Source organism: Hippopotamus amphibius, chromosome 15, assembly GCF_030028045.1.
Source record: "Hippopotamus amphibius kiboko isolate mHipAmp2 chromosome 15, mHipAmp2.hap2, whole genome shotgun sequence".
Lineage (NCBI taxonomy): Eukaryota > Metazoa > Chordata > Mammalia > Artiodactyla > Hippopotamidae > Hippopotamus > Hippopotamus amphibius.
The window spans coordinates 56,047,603-56,062,657 of record NC_080200.1 but is presented as its reverse complement, the minus strand read 5'-3'; positions in this window follow the sequence as shown (position 1 = coordinate 56,062,657).

Sequence of the window (15,055 nt, the reverse complement as noted above, 5' to 3'; positions counted from 1 at the left end):
GTGTCCAACTTTAAAACTCTCTAGCTGTGGATCTGTAGGTGTGGATCTCTGACACGTGTTCTGTGTGAGAGAGTTTTCATCATCTGCTGACTGTTCCTGGCACCTTGACAAAGGCTAGCTCAGGCAGCTCTGTGCAGTAGGATGGGCTGTGCGGAGAAGGAGGGGGAAGGAGAGAGGGAGGAGAGAGGAGCCCCAGAGAAGGATGAGGTGGTTCTGCTGGGAGGTTCCCTCCAGGGAAGCCAGCAGCCTGGTGAGTCAGCTAAGTCCAGCTCTGAGTCCAAGTCGATGGGATGTTGAAGGAGAGCGGTTATGGACAGCAGGAGATGATGAGGGGATGGATGAGCTCCCTGGGGCCATAGGAAAGATGCGGGTATATGGCTCAATTTCCTGTTGGCTGCACTTTTAACAATACAGCTGGATGTACAAGGCTTTCATGAGAACTAGCCAATAGTCCCATACTGTATTTTTACCCTGTAAAATGATTAACTTCAGGTGTAAGTATTGTTACTTGTAACCTAATCACCTCTTCCAATGAGATTGTTTTCTTGCCCTTATCAAATATTAATGGAAGCTGTTAGTGTCAGCTATAAACTAACATTAAATATTTGCCTTGGAGGACAGTAAAGTCAGAGATAAGACCGAAACTGGCATCACACGTGCCCCCAGTTACACCATCTGCAAAATGATGCAGGTGATCTTAATCCAAACTGGCCTCCAGGCCACTTGTAGCACCTCCAGATTTTCTTATCTTACAGAGCATGGGCCCAGTCCTCTGCTTGGAGCTAGAGATACAGCTTCAACTACTGTGTCTGCCAGCAATAGAAATAATAAAAGCCATCGCTTACATGGGCTTGCTATGCTCCAAACCCTGTTCTAAGTAACACCTAGTACACACACATTCAGTCATTTATCCTCCAAACTAGGATGAGTGTTGTGTTACATTTTCACATTTTACCGTTAAGGAAACTGAGACACAGAAAAGTTAAAACTGTGGGGGAGGGATAAATTAGGAGTTTGGGATTAACACATACAGTACACACTACTGCATATAAAATAGGTAAACAACAAGGACCTACTGTATAGCACAGGGGACTATATTTAATATCTTCTAATAACCTATAATGAAAAAGAATCTGAAGAACATATACGTTCAGTTATACATGTATACATATGTCTAACTATAACTGATTCACTTTGCTGTGTACCTGAAACTAACACAACATTGTACATTAATTATACGTCCATTAAAAAAAAAGGATTAAAAAAAAGTTGGAATTGTCCCAGGTCACACACTATGAGGTGGCAGAGAAGGAACTTAAAAGGGGGATGACTAACCTGACACATTCACATCCTGCCTTCCGCATGCTGGCAGGCTAGTAAGGGCATGGGCCACTCAACATGGAATCGCAATGAAGTGCTGTTGCCAGAGCAAATAAACCCGTAGCAGAGGCAACCAACTAAATATGGTCAGGCAAGGCTGCCCAGAGAAAGGGTTATATGAGACGCGCCTGATGGCTGGGGGGCGGGGGTAGGGGGACTGGCAGGGTGCAGGGTAAACAGCCTGCTGAGAACAGATGTTGCAAGTCTAAGGGTGAAAGGAAGCTGACTATGGTCGGGATGTAAGGAATGACTTGGGGGGTGTGGTTTGAGGCAGGAGGCGGCAGGAGGCGGCAGCCGCCTTGGGGAAGGCCCTTGAGTCACGTCTAAGAACAGACTTTATCCCTGTAATGAAAGGAGCCCATCCTAGGCTGTAGCATGAGAAAGTGAATTGCTCAGATGTGGCTGTTGTGGGAGAACTGGATGTGGTTTCCTTCGGAGGCTGAGATCTGAGGAGACACCCTCTAGTAATAGGGATGAGGACTGAGCGATGGCCATGAGAATGGAGAGAAGATGGGTTTGAAAGCTAATGAAGAGGTAGGGCTGACAGGCCTCGTGGTTGACCGGAAGTCAAGGATTCAGGCCTGGGCAGCTGGGTCACTGGAGGTGCCGTGTGCTGAGGGACAGAACAGGTCAGACCTGCCCCTTCCCTCCCCCCCATAACCCTCTCATGTCCTGTGTGGAAACGTCCAATGGAGACAGAAGACTGGTAGGCTTCTGGAATAAAGAGCAGAGCCCGGGAACACCTGTGTCAGGGGTGATGTTGGTGACTTGCCGAGGCCTGCTTTGTACGGGGTGCTGCCCCCCAACTGCATGCTTGCTTGAGTGGCCGCCTGTGTGACCCTCTCCACAAAAACCCTCTTGACTCACAGGAGCCATCTTGCCTGGAGGCGCCGTGGCGGATACCCCAAGAGCCCTCCCCACCAGACACACCCTGGGGGGCTGCCCAGTGAACTAGCAGATATGGTGATAGGAAGAGCCAGCCTCCTTACTTCAAGGGAGGACACCTCTGTGGTTTGAGTGATGCTGCCGGGACCCTCTCACCCCATGGACCAGGCTGAGACGAGGCTTTCCGGAGGCCACATCCTGTCTCCCCTCCTCCCTCTTCCACGTCACCCTTCTCTCTCTCCCTCTGTTATGACTTAATTGCATGCTCTCAAAATTCACAGGTTGAGGGACTTCCCTGTTGGCGCAGAGGATAAGACTCTGCTCTCCCGATGCAGGGGGCCCGGGTTCGATCCCTGCTCAGGGAAGTAGATCCCACATGCATGCCACAACGAAGGAGCCTACGAGCCACAACCAAGACCTGGTGCAACCAAATAAATAAAAAATATCTTTTAAAAATCATAGGTTGAAACTCTAACCCTCAGTACCTCAAAGTGGGACTCTATTTGGAGACAAGGACTTTAAAGTGGTAAAGAAGTTAATGAGGCCATTAGAGTGGGCCCTAATTCAATATGACTGATGTCCTTAAAGGAGGAGGAGACTGGGACACCCACGGGTCACCAGGGATGTGCATGGACAGAGGGGCGACCATGAGAACAGGCAGCAAAAGGACGGCTGTCTGCAAGCCAAGGGGGGAGGCTTGGGAGAAACCAAGCCTGCCAACACCTTTTTTTTTTTTTACTTTTATTGGAGTATAGTTGATGTACAATGTTGTGTCAGTTTCAGGTATACAGCAAAGTGAATCAGTTACACATACAAGAGTGAGTCAAAAATTATCCGCACTCTGGCTGTAAAATTTACAGGTGTTTTAATGTAACTGGAGTGCGGATAATTTTTGACTCCTTCATGCTGATACATACATTCATTCTTTTCCAGATTCTTTTCCCATGTAGCTTATTACAGAATATTGAGTAGAGTTCCTTGTGCTGTACAGTGGGTCCTTGGTTATCTATTTTATATATAGTAGTGTGTTCATCCCAAGCTCCTACTTTATCCCTCCCCCGCCCCAAGTTTCCCCTTTGGTAACCATAAGTTTGTTTTTGATGTCTGTGATGTGAGTCTGTTTCTGTTTTGTCAATAAGTTCATTCATATCATTTTAAAAATTAGATTCTACATATGAGTGATATCATATGTCTGACCCAACACAACTTGATCTTGGACTTCCAACCTCTAGAAATGTGAGAAAATAAATATCTATTGTTTAAGCCGCCCAGCCTGTGGTGCTTTGTTATAGCAGCTCTAGGAAATGAATACATTCCCTTACCTATTTTTCCTGAAGAGCATTCCCTTAATAAACCCCAAGCACTGGAACCCTGGTCTCAGGCTTGGCTTTTAGGGGACGTGACCCAGGACACCAAAGCGCTAAGGAAAAAATGTTGGGTTGTGTTCCAAATGTGTCAGCCCTTTGTTATTATTTTATCAACTTGTTAGAGGATAGAGAATACCCAGGAAACAGAAAGGCTGACCAAGGGTTCCTGAGGTCTGTCTGTTCTGGAGCTGGTCCAGGCTTTAGAGAAGGGGGATCCCCAAGGTTCATCTAAGACTAGAGTCTGTCTCTTTTTTTCAGTTGCTCAGCCTTCCATGTCTTAAAAAAGTGTAAGGAAAAATAAGTTTAACTGTACGGGTAAATTTATTTCTGGTTAAATTGGAAAGAAATGATTGAAACCAATTTCAGTCTATTAGAACGCAAACATCTTTTAAAATTTCTTGATTCCAAATGTTTGTCTTTACCTTGTGGCTTTACCCTCTGGCTGTGTACATAGGAGAGATGTAAAGGGACAAAGAGAGTTAGAAAATGATCTGGGGTCAAACTCTGATTCAGCCAGCGTGGGATTTTAAACCCTTTACTATGCCCAGCTTCAGGTTATTTTTTTGTTTTTGTTTAAAATAACAAGCGAACAGAAAAAAAGGAGTCCATACCTCTTTAAGTCCCTTCTCCCTCTCCCATTCTAATGATTCTGACAATGAATCCGGGATATTTTGGGTGAAGATGTTGTTCTAGATGCTTGGGTCCTCCGGAGAAGAAGAGTCTCACCTCTTTGAGTTCACACGTGCAGTCACAACCCACCCCTCATTTTCATTTGTGAACTTCAACTCTTTTCACCTTTCTGTCCTCAATTCCCCTGGCTGGTTCTGCGTGTCAAATAAACCTCTCCAAATAGCCTTGGAGTCTGGCTCGGCTGCATTTATTGAAAACCCATTATGTCCTGTTTACTTCTGCTGCAATCAGAGCCTGTGCACTTCTGATACACACTAATGGGAAAGTTTTGGCCAAAGAGGAGCCGATTGTTCTGGTTCTGTCCTGTCCCGTGTTATCAAACATTTATCTATGGAACACATTTGAAAGCTTTTGTCCCCTAGTAGCTACGTGGTTAAACTTGAGAGATAGAAAAAAAGAGGGAGGGAGGGAGAGGGAGAGGGAGGGCGTTGGGAGAGGTGGGTGTTGATTTTATTAGCTTGGGACACTTTATGCCTTGCTTTTGAGGAACTGTCAAAATCCCCAAAGTGTGCCTTCTAGCGTGCAGTTTATTTTCTTAAGCCTCTGCTGACAGGGAACTGACCAAGAGACCCAGGAGGTGCCTGAAACATGCAGGAATGAAGTCTTTTCGCTTTTGTCCAGCAGATCAGGTTCCTCACGGGTCTCTAAAAGCTGTCCAGTGACCCCTCATTCAAAGCAGCTTGAGGTGTGACTCAAGAAAACTTATCAAAATGTGCATGAGATCACTCATTTTTTTTTTTCAATGCACGATGACAACAGAGAAAGCACTTGTAGATTTTGAAATTTTATTTTATTTTATTATTATTATTTTATCTTTTGGCCGTGCCAGACGGTATGTGAGATCTCAGTTCCCTGACCGGGGATCGAACCAGCGGCCCCTACATTGGAAGCGCGGAGTCTTAACCACTGGATCGCCAGGGAAGGTCCCTACTGTAGATTTTTTTTAAAGCAGGGACTTGTCAGAGACCAGTGACTCCTAAAAAGTAAACTCCTTTAGGATAGCATCCGTGCCTCATTTATTGCTGTATTGTCACAGTATCAAAGCGTGCTTGGTACGTTGGGTCATGAATAAATAAATAAAGTGATGAGTAACAAATGTGGCCCCGAGGCTCAAATTCTGGTTCCTGCTCCAGCTGACAGAGCAGTTTCCATCCTGCATCTTGCAACTGGCAGCAGGTTAAGGGCGACCAGAAATCACCTCCTAAACCAGCGCTGTGTGAAGTCAGCTGCTCTGTCCTCCGTGACCCTAGTTCATTTCTTCACAGCATGTACAACCTTCACAAATGATCCCATACATTCCATGGTAGGGCATTTATTGCTTGTCTTTCCTACTAGAATGTTAGCCCCAGACAGCATAAACTCTGTGCATCTTATTTGTCACTGATCCTGCTGTCTAGATAGACTCAGGCTCGTATAGTTGGACAAGAATCAATTTGTGTGGAATGAATGGATGTATAAGGGAATGCACGAACACAGAAGATGTACCAGTATCACCTAATTAAACATATATTCATTGAGAAAGTAATCTGTGCACTGTGTTGTTTTAGACCCTATAAAAGAGCCAGATCCTATTTTCAAAGAATTTATAAGCTTCTTGGAAAGAAGAAACAAACACTGACATTCCCTCTCACCATCTTCACCCTCCCATCTCATGAACTTGCACCCCTGACCCCACCGTCAGTAGGACTCGCCATCTACTCCTGGAGCCGTGGATGTTCCTCTAGCATTGAACGTGGACTCACACTTAAGAGTCCACGTGTCTGAAGCTCTGAAAAATATCAAACGAGTCCAGGGTGACATAAATCAGAACAGTGGTTGCCTCCTTGGGTGAGGAGGGGTTGGAATTGACTAGAAAGGAGCATGAGGGAACTTCTGGGGTGTTGAAGAGTTTTTAAAACTTAATTGGGATGGTAGTTTACATGTGTATATGCAATTATCAGACCCCATGGAACCATGAAGATGTGTGCATTTCATGATTTTTAAATTATGTCTCCATTAATTAGCGGACAATGCTTGAGATGAGATGATATTTAGAGGATAATTTCTACCCAAGCACACATCCTCCCTGTTAGATCTTAATTTGTGCCTGACCAGATCCCTGTGCCCTGTGGTCTTCCCCCAACCCCAGCACTGACACCGGGGGTGTGTGTGGGGGGGTAGTTCTTAGAATCTGCTAAAACATCTTGGGTTGGTTTGCATCACCAAAGTGGGCAGAGTAAATGTTATTTATCCAAAAAGGTAGCTTTGCCCCTTGCCTGAAGTTAAGGACCTTAATCACTCAGGAAACAGGCCCGAATGAATCAAGCTATTTTTCCTAAAGTCGCACAATCAACCCCAGGGACTTGTGTGTGAAACAGACCAGCTTTCTCACGCCACCCTATATCTGAGCTCGTTTTCTTTCCATCGTAGAGTGTGGAGCAGGAAAGTCTTTTCCTTGATCCAACCCACGTTCTGACCCTTGATCTATCATGTTATTACCTGTATGAACTCAGAACGGTTTATACTTACTATCTCCATGCCTCAGTTTCCACATCTAAAAGATGGAGATATGGTATTTACCTGTGGTTAGGACTAAATGAGATAATATCTAAGACACCGGGTGCTTAATAACTGCCGACCCCTCCTCCTTCCGACCCTATTCATCATAATTCCTTGTACTTCCTCCTCATACTCAGACCCTTGGTATGTTTATTCACAAGGTTATAATACAGTGAATCAGTTCTTTAAATAAACATTTTTCTTCATGAGAACTAATAACCCTAACTGTTTAAATAGAGTTTAAAACATTCCCTAAGCCTCTTTTCCCCCATCTCTGGCAAACTCTTGATCCAATAAGAAAATAAATCTCATAAACATGATGACCTACCGCCTATTGCAAAGAAACCAGATATTATTTTTTTTTAAGAAAATATGTGAAAAGGCAAAAACACTTGAATTTCTAGTAGACTTTCTGTCATCTTTGGCAAACCCTTTCAACTGTCCTGTGCCCATTTAAGAACCCCTCAAGATAAAAATGGCTGTTTCTCTTGCAGCGTTCAGACCCCTAGGAAGAAATAATTATTACTTTCTCTACCTAAATACCTCTCAGGAAAATTTTGAGGTTTTGCGTCAGATGGTCATGTGGTCCCTCAGATGACCTTGAGGACGTTCCAATATCAAGAGTCTGCTATTTGAAGGGACAAAAAGGGACCCCTGCTGCTTGGCCAGTGCTGCATTTGTCTCACTGCCCTGTCCCCTCAGCAGCCTTTTCTCATCACTGTGCACCAGTTCTGTCCCCCTTCCCTCCCCATCGAGTCCAGCCTTGGCAACAGCTCTTCAGAGGGTTGACAAGGCAACTAGAAGCACAAATGGGGGGGAAAAAAAGGTCCTGTAGACTTTACAGAAGAAAGCAAGCGATCCAGAATGGAGTGATTGATATACCTGCTGCCCTTGTTTCCCACTGTGTGAGGCCTCGGCCGGGGAGGGCTGGGCCCGGGGAGGAAGCCATGCGAGAGAGAGCGTTCCCAGCATCCTCACAGCCTTGCCTGCTGTCAGGTCTGGGCTGTAGATGTGACCCACAGTGATCTAATTTCCTACATAAAGATGTGACTCACGTGATGGCTGGCAACCGTGCCGTAGGCACTTCAGTGGCTGCTGCTTTTTATTTCACCACGGACTCAATAGCCTCTAAGAAATCACACACTGCTCACAGGAACACGCAAAACAAACATGCTCATCAAATCCCCATGAAAGTCAGGCCACGCTGGAAAACAAACTCTGACCTTTCTCACTTCTAGGGACTGAGCTTGGTTGGGAAACTTGAATGTTCCCTTGGAAATATCAGACACCAAAATTCTGTTCTTTCTGGCTCATCTCTCAAACGAGGCACTTCCGGGAGTGTCTTAGTGGATTTATGTTAGTCATATGCTTAATGCTTAAAAAAAAAAAATCACATACTGTGGATTCTAGCTGAGATTCTCAGATTGGTCTTTGTACAAACCATTCCTTTGGATCACATGGGAAGAGAATTTGGCTTAAGGGCTTTGTTTTTCTAGGAAGACACAAAAAGCGTTGGGCTGTGCCTATAACAAACTGAGTCTTAGACTGAAGTTAGTATTGAGATGAGCTTTAGAAGTTATATAGTCAAGATAGTTTAATGTATTTGCTTTATTTCAAATAGCAAGGGACTGGTGTGCGGCGAAGAGGTTAGGTCACGGAGATTCGAAGGCAGACTAAGGCCTCAAACCTGGAACTCAGAGTTCTAGTTGGGTGACCTTTGCACAGGCCACAGATTCTTTTTTTTTTTTTGGCTGTGGTGCTCAGCTTGTGGGATTTTAGTTCCCTGACCAAGGATTGAACCCTGGCCCACGGCACTGAAAGAACTTAATTTTAAGCACTTAGGCCACAGATTTTGCTCTTATTAATTGTGCTTTTTAACCTGACCTCACTTCCCCAAAGCAAAACTTGGTCATGTTTCCCAGAAGCGCCTCTGACTGCCTTAACTCACAGCACATAGGATGGTGGCGGTGTCGGAACTGAACCAGTATCTCTCTGCTCCCTTCCGGGCTGGGCTCATCCCCCCGGGCCTCTGTCCCAACCCTCCCCGTACCTTCCTCTTGCTTGGCTTTGGAGGCAGAGCAAGGCCGGACACAGAGAAGGTACCAATTTTCTCACAAAGAAGGTGAATATGGGAGCAGGGATGGTTAATCCTACTTCCATCCTAAAAAAAGCTATAGGTGGAGCATATTCATGGCTTTGCTTCTCGATTTTATTTTCAAGTTAAGGAAAAAAAAAAAATTGATGGGCACCTCTTTCAGCTGGGTTCACCAGAAAACTTTGGGACTGATGGCTAGCAAGAAATACATACTCTGTTTAATGCGTGTGCTTTGCAAAACTTTAATAGAATGTGTAGTGCTCTGTAAATTGAGCAATGAATCGATAGATAGTGGCAACTTCTAGCTTAGTGGGGTATTATGTTTGAGCTCTACTAGCTGTCATCAGGCGTCAAATAGTAGAGGACCTAAATTTTAGGAGTGGCATCTCTGGAGAGAGGGCAACCCCAGGCAGGGCTGAGGATGAATCAGGCAAATCCTGAAAACAAGAAAATGCTTCCAAGCCTACAAACCCCTTAAACCCTTCCTCTTCCAGCGTTCAAGGAACCTGGACTCTGAATCCTCTTCTAAAACTTTGGGTTACATCGCAAGAACCATACGAGCCTTTCCTCCCAAACATTTGCTTTCCAATCAAATGGACTAAAATATAAATGGGGTGGGAGTGGGTACGCAGAGTATACTTAGGGAAGTTCACTTTCTAACAGGACAGAATTATCTTGAATAATGAATAAGTGGTCATTGACTGTAGAACTCTTATTGAACCATGGCAATATGCTGAGCTCGATATGTTAATAATAAAACGAACAAAAATAAAGACGGTGCTTGGCTCTACTTCATTCACCAACTGGGAAATGAAAGCATGAACGTACTTTATAAGTGGCTGGCTTGTTTCCATCAGGTAGAATGCCAAATTTAAAAATAGGAAACCGAACTTTGAAGTATAGATCACAGAGTTTCTTCCATAAATTCCACATTTTCCAAAACTGTATAGTCACTTGAGTCTTAGTATTCAAAGGGGGCGCTGGGTTTTCTTCTTTCCCTTGTAAGATGTTTGTAAATTCCAAATGAAAGACGACTCTGCTGGGTTTTACTATCAGGAATAAAAGAAGCCCTCTAGTGGTGAGAAAGTGCACAGACCAAACAACGCAAACTGCATTACTTGTGCAAAATTTCAGGGTTCAGTGTTAACTAAACTAACACTTAAGCGGCACATCTACGAATGTTTTACCATTAGGAAAAGGATAATGCGAATCACAAGGCAATGTTTTAATATATGCTCTGAACGAACAGAGGGCCTAAAAAGAAACAGATTAATTGTAATTTGTCTTTTAATGAAAGCAGAACAGCAATCACATTGTATAGGTTTCATAACTGCCTCTCCCTGCTGTGAATTTATTGTGGGTTTTTAAAATTAGCTGTTGTATCATCCAATGATGGGCAGCATGCAACTTGGCTCATTCAGGCCTTAAAACATACTTTGTGGATTTGGAAGGCAATAAACTCCTCGAACTGGAGCACCGGGGTCTGGGATCAGAATCGTTTGGGTATGCACAAAACCTGTACTTTCTCTCCTTGTGCCCCTTTGTTGACTTCTGGATTTAAGAAATGGATGTTTGGTGCATGTCTCCTTTTTCACTGGGCTTCTCTGACGCCCGTTCTTGGGTTTGCTACTGGAACCACTATCCGTAGAGCCTGGCTTTGCCAAGCAGCTCTTGCTTTTCCTGAAGATCTTTTCTTTCTGCATGTACTTTAAAAAAAAAAAATGAAATAACTATAGGTTCATAGGAAATTGAAAACAAAATAAACAGGGAGTTCCCACGTGCACACCACCAAGCCTCCCCCCATGGTTACATCTTATATACCCACAGGACACTAGCAAAACCAGGAAACTGACTGACGTTGGTACAATCCATAGAGCTTTATTCAGCTTTCACCAGCTTTACAAGCATTCATTTGTGCATGTGTGTGTATGCATGTGTGTGTATAAAGTTCAATGCAATTTTACCACATGTGTATGTTTGTGTAAACACAACTGTAGTCAGAATACAGAATTGTGCCATTACCACCAGACATTCTCAAGCTACGCATTGTACCCACACCCAGCTTCTCCTCCACCAACCCCTACCTTGTGGCAATGGCTAATCTGTTCTCTATCTCCATAATTTTGTTATTTTGAAAATGTTGTGTAAATGGAATCATACGATCCATCATCTTTTGGAGATGAACTTTTTTCACTCAGCATATTTCCCTTGAGATCCATCCAAATTGTTGTGTCTCAAGAGTTCATTCTTTTTCATTTCTGAGCTGTGTTCCGTGGTGGGTCTATACCCCTCTTTGTTTAACCATTTACCCACTGAAGGACATCTGGATTATTTCTGGGTTCGGGCTGTTATGAATAGAGCTGCTACAAACATTCTTGTACAGGTGTTGGCTAAATTATAAAATGCTGATGAAAGAAATCAAACAAAACCTACATGTTCCCTTTGAAGGCAAACCAACTCAGTTTCTTCAGTTGAAGGTCGCATTCATCTATCTAATACTTAGGCTCTTTGAGGGCTCTTTATGAGAGCCTTTTTGATAGACGTCCTCCTGGGTCCTGAGTTCAAATTCTTACCCTTTTATTATATGGCAAGATAAAATATCATTTACTGGTGTGGCTTAAATTGTCATATATGAACCAATGGCATATAGCTTTCACCCTTGCCATTGTCCCCATCCCTAAAGTGTACCGTTAGCACCAGTGATTTCCTTAGACCTAGGCGTGTCCGAGACCAACATAATCCAATATGGTAGCTGCTAACCACACGTGGCTATTGAGCCCGTAGCATTCTTAATTGAGATGTGCTGTAAGTATGAAACACACACCACGTTGAAGACTTACTATGAAAGAAAGACTATAAAGTGTCATTGATATGTTTTTGTTGTTGATTACATGCTGAAATATTACTTTGGATATACTGGGCTAAAGTATATTATTAAAATTAATTTTATTTACTTCTTTTCATTTTCTGTAATGTGACTAGAAAATTTAAGACTATCTATGCTCGCATGATACGTCTGTTGGGCAGTGACGTTCCCTGCGAAGATGAAGGTCTAGGGCAGCTGAGTAACTTGCCCAAAGTCACACTGGAAACACTTTACATGATGTCCTTTGTTTATGCTTGTTATTATGCCAGTGACTATCAGTTGGCTATGTGTCAATGTCACGATTTTGTGTTAGACTTGTGAAGGCAGGAAGAGACCGTTGTGATGGAACAGTCAGGGACGGTCCAAACCCTTTCGGATGATGGGCTCCATTTCAGGATGCCACAGATGCTTTCCTTTAGTGGCTCCTGGGTAACACTGCCATATGGCAGCCTCAGTTGAGGGAATTCTGCTGCATATATTCCACCTGGTACAAATATGTTTAAACTGCCTTCTACCTTCCATTTTTCTCCCATAGCTTTCATTAGTCCTGAAAGCAGATACCAGATGCTGTGCTTTTAAACCCATTTCAGAATTTGTATTGTGTCTTAAACACATCTGGTTAATATTGGCTAACATTTATCCCACAATAATGCCCGGTGGTGTATCGTGAGTTCTACTATTTAGGCCTCACAACAACCCAATGAGGCCCATACTAGCATGGTTTCATTTCATAGATGAGGAAACTGAGGGTTAAAAGGGAAGGACATACACCGAAATTCTCGTCTCTGCCCTCTGGCTCTTGAGTTCCTGCTCCTGTCCCCCATGATGTGGTTGTTTCAGCGGGAGACTTGCTCTGAATAGAGGAGTCAGTCTTCTACTCACAAGAGAAATTTTATTCAAAGGCCAAGTACTCATATTCTAAATCATCCCTGTAAGATCCGCAAAGCGTGACTGTGTATACACTGTATAGTAATCACACCACACACACCACCTCGGTGGTGTTAGAATCTGTGCCTGGTGCCTACGGACTTTTCCCTCAGTTCAGGGTGTTTTCTTTTCAGGGGAAGTGGTCTGCGCCCCTACCCTTCCAGAACAAGAGTGAAGGGTCTTGCTGTGTGACTCCAAAGCCCTAAAGTTTCTTCAATCTTCTCTGTATTTATGAGCTTATTTAAAGTGATAGACCTAGAGACTGTCATACAGAGTGAAGTAAGCCAGAAAGAGAAAAACAAATACCGTATGCTAACTCGTATATAAGGAATCTGAAGAAATGGTACTGATGAACCCAGTGACAGGGCAAGAGTGGAGATACAGATGTAGAGAATGGACTTGAGGACACGGGGCTGGGGTCGGGGGCGAAGGGGAAGTTGAGATGAAGTGGGAGAGTAGCATAGACATATATACACTACCAAATGTAAAATAGATAGCTAGTGGGAAGTTGCTGTACAACAAAGGGAGATCAACTTGATGATGGGTGATGCCTTAGAGGGCCAGGACAGGGAGGTGGGGAGGGAGTCGCGGGAGAGAGGGGATATGGGGATATATGTATAAATACAGCTGATTCACTTTGGTGTACCTCAAAAGCTGGTACAAGAGTGTAAAGCAAATATATTCCAATAAAGAGCTTAAAAAAAAATAAAATGATTTGTTTGTGCAGAAGGCTGGTGTCCGTGATCCACCATTGGTGCGGAAGTCTTGGCTCTTCTGCTATATCCTGGAATGATCAAGTATTAGAGCTGAAGGAGATGATTTTCTACTGCCGGGGGTCAGCAAATATTTTCCCTAAAGCCCCAGATAGTAAATATTTGAGACTTTGCAGGTCATACTATCATTGCTATTATTGTTGCTATTGTGGAATGAAAGCAGCCATAGACAATACGTACACAAACGGGCACAGCTGTGTTCCAATAAAACTTTATTTATAAAAACATGGGCCACCATTTGCTGACCCCTGTTCTAGTGAAATGCTTTCCTTTTCCAGTTGAGGGAAGATGTCTGGATGAAGCAGCTTGGTCAATTTCAACTGCTGGTTTGTTGCAGAACCAGGTCTAGGAATCAGACAATCAGCATTTTTCCTACTATACATACTTATTCATATTCATTTCCTTCCTCACCTCTTTAAAAAGTATGTAAATTTCCAACATTCAAAAAGAGATAAGGAATGATATAAAAATCAGCTGCATACAACCATCACCAAGCATAAGAAAAAAATTACAAATATAATTGACACTTCCTGCTTCTCCTCCCCAACCCCTACTTCCCAGGTAACCATTATCCTGACTTTGATATTTGGCAGGTCCTTGCTACTCCTCCTTCATATATGTGTGTATATATACACACACATATATGTATAATATGTCCCAAAACAATACAAATGAAATAATTTTAGAGAAATGATTTTTTCCAAATAACAGAAGGTTAGAAACCTAAATTACCATTAGTAGAAAAATGGGTAAATTAAGTTTGGTAAATGATCTAATCCCCCACCCCCCAAAATTCCTTATTAAAAAGGAATTGTTTGTTTAAAAGAGAATTGGCAACAAGATACACACAGAATATTTTTTGAATCTAAGTCTACTTGTAAAGGTGGGGAGCTAGATTTCCAGCTGAGTGACCTTGGCTAAGTTATTCACCGTCTCTGTGCTTCAATCTATAACATTGCAAAGAACAAGAGTATTTACCTCTTGGGGCTGTAGAGAGTACGTAACATGCCTACAGCAGTGCCTGGAATACAGGGTTAGCTCTTATTGCTTTCAACATCCATACTTTCAAGTTTCAACTTTTTTTTTAGAGCTTTTATATTCATTATCTTCATTCCTAAATGAAGATAATGGAAATATTTTGGCCTGAACTGCAGACGTTCCTTTCTTAGATGGAGTTGCTAATTCTCTAGACTGACAGCTAGCATAAATCTGGAAATGACTTGGATAAATCCGGAGTGCTGTTGAAGGAAATATTTGCTGAGGAACGCGGATTTAGTACACAGCTATGAAAAGAGAGAACATTAACTGCAGTCCACAGATAGACACTGAGTAGGGAATTCAGCACTATCTCAAGAGTGGGAACCCAGAGATCCAGCTGCAGGCTTCAACATCGGGAGTGGGATCATTTCAGTGAAGTTCTGGAACCTCTCGCAGCCCATGTGCTTTGCTCTAAAATGTGGGTAACAACTGACCTACTACTTAGGGTGGTGATGAGCCCTTAGCAGTGGGCAACAAAGTAAGATGCCATGATCAC